The following is a 6,000-nucleotide window of genomic DNA, read 5'->3' as shown; positions in this document are numbered from 1 at the left end:
GTAGTAAGAATCTGTAATTTAGACATTTTTACCTGAGGAGTACCTTCATGAACAGTTTCAAGAATCTTCCAAGCTTCCTTTGCTGAGACACATTTTTTGATTAGTTTGAAGATGTGTTTATCTACCCCATTGTATAATGCATATAATGCTTTTGAGTTTCCCAAAGCAAGCTCATCCTCTTCTTTAGACCAGTCCTCCTCAGCTTTTAGTTTAAGTGTTGGCTTTCCATCCTTGTCAATGACCACGGGGGGGTCCCATCCTTTCAGAACAGCCTTCCAAGTTTTGCTATCCATAGATTTTAGGAAAGCAATCATGCGTGATTTCCAATAATCATAGTTGGAGACACCAACTAGAAGCGGTGGTCTGCTTACAAGCCCTCCTTCCTTTTCAATGTTGCCAGACATTTTCCCTGGAGCTCACCCTAAAACCAGAAAGGGTGCCTGCTCTGATGCCAATTGAAATCTGGCACGCAGTGAACACAATGCTGCACAAGATGCTATAGCACACGTTGCAGCAAGACAGTCGCAGAACACAGTAAATAAATAAATAAATTGCAGAACAATAAATAAGACAGGAAATTGTTAACCCAGTTCAGTGCAACGTCACCTACTCTGGGGGATACCAATCCAGGAATGAATCCACTATAATAGCTCTAGTTCAAAGCCCTCGACCAACACCCGGTACTTGACTTATCACCTAGACACTACCCGTGCAATCCTACCTAAGAACCTCTTAGATAATGAGACCCCGTCCCAAATTCCCTCTAACAACACGTACCATGTTGCTGTCAATAATAATAATCAGGATGGAGACACTCTCCTAAAAACTAGACCACACTCTTGCTTAAAAGCTTATGAGTGAATCACACACACTAACTCCGTGCTTCAAAGCTTAGGAGTAGCTTACAATTAACAACCAAAACACAGTCCTAAACTTGCATCAAATTGACACAAGAAAGGCTGACAAAAGACACAAACTCTAAACCTTAAAAACTCACACTTTGTAAACAACACGGTTTAGAATACATGAGAATAATAGCTTGAGGCTTCACATATTTATAGTCTTCAATTGTCTTGATGTCCAAGTTAGGTCTTCAGACTTGTACAGCTGTGAGAATTGCGGCCCAACCCTAAATTAATTTCAAAAATATAATTTGTTTGTTTCATGTTGTACCAAACAAAAAAAAAAAACGCCAAAAATATAATATAATTATATTTTTGTTTTAAATCACTTTCCTTTGACCGACTTCAATAAAACTTGCTGAGTAAGTCTCGTCTTGCCTGGACGCACGTGCCTGAATATATAATTGAAGCAAATCTTGACTCAGATTTGAAATAAAAATTCTGCACGAAAACAGAGCTTCAGTATGCTGTACTATAATGCTACAGCATCTCAGTTCAGCATCTGGCTGGTTGGCTTTTGCAAAATGTAGCCAATCAAAACACCAACATTAGTAATGTGTAACGTTTTGAGCGTTTTGTTGGAGGGTCGGATACAGGACTTATCCGGAGTTATTTTAGTCGCATAATTTTCGAGGGCGAAAATCTTTTAAGTGGGGGAGAGTTGTAACCACCCAAATTTATTATTCACTATGTAAGTGTTTATTTATTTGGTAACATGGCTTTTAAGTAAGATAGTAACTTTAAGTTATTTATCGAGAGTTTTAGTTAACGCGCGAGTTAGTGAGAGTTAACGCGAGTTGGGTCAAGTTAGTGGGCTTGAGGCCCAATGGGCCTTGTCTCATGAGAGGGGGCGCTATTTGTGGCCCTTAGAGAGAGAAAGTGTCACATTTTGTGACTTTGAAGAGGAAGAAGAGATAAGGAGGAGAAGAGGAGAGCTAGGGCAAGAGCTTCAAGGAGAGATCCAAGAGCAAAGTTCGTGAGTTTGTCGATCTAAGGTAAGAGAGTAGATTTCATATTCGTGGGTGATACGAGAAAGGGGAGAATGTCGATTTCTCCTTACCCGAACTTTCACCACCCCATTTTCGTTTTAGTTTAGATGAGTTTTTCTTAATGGAAATCAAATCTAAGGTTCATAACATGTTTAACATGCTCTTATCATGATGTATGAACGAATTTAATGGATAAAAACGGAATTTATAGATGATTAAACTCAAGAACATTGTGTTTTTGTGAGTTTTGAGTAAAAGTATTTAAATCTTTACTTTTTCGATGTATATGTTGTAGATCGGTGAAATAAACCGTCCTTTTGTGTTTAGATATGTTTGTTGGACTTGAATATAAACTTATTTGGGGTTTATAACATGAAAAATGAGATTTTTGGGTGAATTTGGGTGAAAAATGCAAGGTTTGAGCATTCCTGACAGGAGGCCTTCGCCACAGCTCGCCACGAGCATGAGTTCCACTGGTGTGGTTCGCCACTGCTCGCCAGGCCTTCGCTCAGCGAACAGGACAGGTTCGCTACGGAGCGCCAGACCTTCGCTCAGTGAACAACACTAGACAACAACTTTTTATTAATCGTTTTAAGTGCATTAGGGCACTTGTAAAATGCGAGTAGGGTGTTATAACATACAATTAGGTGTTTATAACCATGATTAATTGTATTGTGATGAATTGTTAATTATATTTGTGGAATATGATTGTTTTTCATTGTGTTGATGATATTTGTTTAAATGTCAAAAGAAGTATATTAAGGTGTTAATCAACTTAATAAAGAAGCATATTAGAGGTGAGATACTCTAATAAAGACGATGATACCACATGCATTAGATATGTCTAGGATGACATGGCATGGAGTTGAAGCATTAGAATATATTAGGATATATGTGCAATTATGTGATAATTGGTATGTGACGCATAATTTTGGCTAAGTGTGCTAATTGTTATTTGATTGATTGATGTTTGATTATAGTGGTATTGAAACTTATAATTGAATGGTGAATAATGATGTATATTTATGGTTTGTGAATATGCATGAATCGTGATGTAGTGTTTAAGTATTGTTTACTTACACTGTATATTTGATTATGTTATCTAACTCTCCGTTTTGTGTATTTGACTGGTTTGGGACCAGATTTCACAGGTTATATGTTTATCGATGTTGAGTCGTCGGTGAAGCTTCGCTCTGATTGTGACACGGGAAAAAGGTTTTATATTGTATATAAAGTCTATTGTCTAGGGTGTTTTGTATAATCAATAAATACATTATTTAATTCAAAGATTTGTATAAACAAGCATTTTACTAATTAACTACATTAGTATTATTTTGGTTGAAGAATGTAATACTCGAACCGATATTCTATAAATTAAATTGTGATTTTCCGTTGCGTATTTTCAGAAAAGATTTTTACTAAAGGTAGAATTATATAAATGATGGGTTTGGGTGTTACAGTACATTTGACAAAAGGTCATCAGATGGTTGAAGGAAATATTATTCTTGAAATTCAAAATGTGTCGAAAAGTCAATACATAACCGTTTCTTCTTTTAAAACGTCAACATTTTTACTTTAAAAATAGAATCAAATATAATTAATCTTGACGTTTCTCCTCTAGTTGGTCAAAGCATTAAAAATATGTCTAGATTTACAACGTTCACATGCTCAACAAACTAAACTCATAGTTGTATAAATTGAGGGAGGGATAAAACATAAGTCATAGTGACATAAACCTAGAGGCAAACTATCCTGTTTCATTTCGTTCCAATCATGACTTCCAGAAAAAGATCATTGTCCCCTCCTTCTCCTAAATCTAGCATGATGAATATTGGCCACAACTCACATACACACTCATACCATAATCCATTACCCAATTCCTCATCTACTACTCCACATAAGTTTGGCAGTCACGCTCCTGGAATAAGGAAAGCAATGTTGAGACTTGAAGCTGAGTTTGGCCATCCACATATCTCATTATTGCCATCAGGTAAAAATAATATTAATGTAATCAACATTAGCAACAACAACAACAATAACAACATAATGATGAGTTCTACTCTTGTTGGATCACATGTCCCAGAAATTGTGATACCCAAAAGAAAGGATTCTTCTGGAACATCTTGTTATCTATCCAAAGTCACCAAGGATGAAGTACTAGCTGAGCTTATGGAAGTCTCTAAGGCTCTGGAGGAAACTATCAGGACCAGCACAGAAAGGAAAATTCACGTGGACAATCTGATCAAGTCCATGACCAAAGAGAAAGAAAGTGAAGCAATAGAGGAATGAAGAAGCTGATCCAGAAACTTGAAGATGGACATAGCTTGATTAACATCGGAAAGCTCTGTACTCTTTTTTTTTTTTTACCTTTTGTTTAATTTTTGACTTGTAATGCCTAATGTCCTACAAGATGTCTCACACATCTTCCGGAACATCCAACACTTATAAGTGTTCATTTTGATGTATGTGCCATCCTGATGTATGCTTATCGTATGTATGGTTTTCCTTTTATTAATAGAATTGCATTTTTACCTTTGTCAAATTATGGTAAAAAGGGGAGAATTAGTAGTAATAGGATGTGAATGAATTATTAGAGAATTATACATGTTTAGAATTATACATGTTTAGTAGTAATAGGATGTCAAATTATACATGTTTGAAAAAGATTTTACTAAAGGTAGAAATATATAAATAATGGGTTTGGGTCTTACAATTGGTATCAGGACCCTGTTGCTTTCGGACTGTGTGGGTTATGTGTCGATCAGAGCAGGTCTGTCCAGTCAGACCAAGTGAGTATTGTGTGTCAGTCGCGTTTGTCTAACAATTTTATTGTGTTTGTTTTGTGAAATCACTTATGTTGTTCATTTAGGAACTATGAGTGGTGTGAATTGGATTAATCGATCCATTCTTTTGGTTGAGTAATGGTGTGAGTGATATACTTCTATGTTTATAATAGTTGTATATGTTTAGAGTTTAACCTTTGTGTAGTTTAAACTTGGTTGTTGATGTTATTGCTAATTGTTGACGATCCGACATGATATAAAACTACATGTGATGATCTGACATGATATAAAACTGCATGTGGTGATGATGATTTGAAATAATTTTTAAACTAATATTATTTCTTGAAAATTTTGGTGAAAATATAGAGTTATTTTCTTTGACTAAGTGAAAATTAAATTCTCAAAATGGTGAGAAGATTAGGTATCTGTTTGTTATATGTTTTGTTTATAACATGTGCTAGATGATTACTAGGAATTTGAATTGATATGCGTTCTATGAGTAAAATATATGAAGATCTCATAATCCTATGTTGTGATTGTTGACGTATGATTCTAATTGTACTTTCAAGTTTATAATGATATTATATGCTTGAAGTTTTGGATTTTGTGGATCGGTGAGTCGAGAAAACGAGATTTTAGTGGGCGTAAGTTCAAAACCGTAGCAGAGCACCCAGATTTTTGGATGTGCTCGCTAGGCGAAGAATGAACCTCGCTGAATCTCGCTAAGTCCTGCTAAATCCTGTGAAAGTTTATGACTTGTCTCGCCAGGAGCTCGCTAACTTTTGCTAAGCGAGGGATCCAGACAAGAATTTTATTTTGTTGATGTCTTGTCCTAAGTTGATTGAATGTGAGATTCTTGCCTTCTTGTGTTTGTTAGGACTAGAATAAATGTGAATATGAATTATTGCTATGCAATGTTCATTTTTCTTGTGTTGTTTTGATTTCCTAACTTTGAGAGGTGAAGGAAGTATAGGTTACTTGGATGCTTGCATGATTTTGTGCAAGTGTTTAAGTATCGTGGGTTGGGTTTTGTCCCTTGTATGCGACACGCGTGTAAACGATGTCGATACTAGTTTCTTCTTGGGGAGAATATGCTTAGGAACGATAGAATCGTTAGGTGTGAGCACCAAGAATTCTAGTGGAAGAGTGTAGGTGGGTTTGAGATAAGTGGGGGAGAAGATTGCATCCCTCCGAGATGTTTCGAACGTGAGAAGATGAGATGAGTAGAGATGTTCCTGAAACGGAATATTTAAGAATTGGTGACGTTGTTCGAAGTGGAATGAATGGGAGCAACAAGTTGTGAGAAGCTACTAGAAGGGAAGTTGT

This window comes from Trifolium pratense, linkage group LG5, assembly GCF_020283565.1.
Source record: "Trifolium pratense cultivar HEN17-A07 linkage group LG5, ARS_RC_1.1, whole genome shotgun sequence".
In the NCBI taxonomy this organism is placed as follows: Eukaryota; Viridiplantae; Streptophyta; class Magnoliopsida; order Fabales; family Fabaceae; genus Trifolium; species Trifolium pratense.
The sequence above is the reverse complement of the archived record's forward strand: the minus strand, read 5'-3'. Positions refer to the sequence as shown.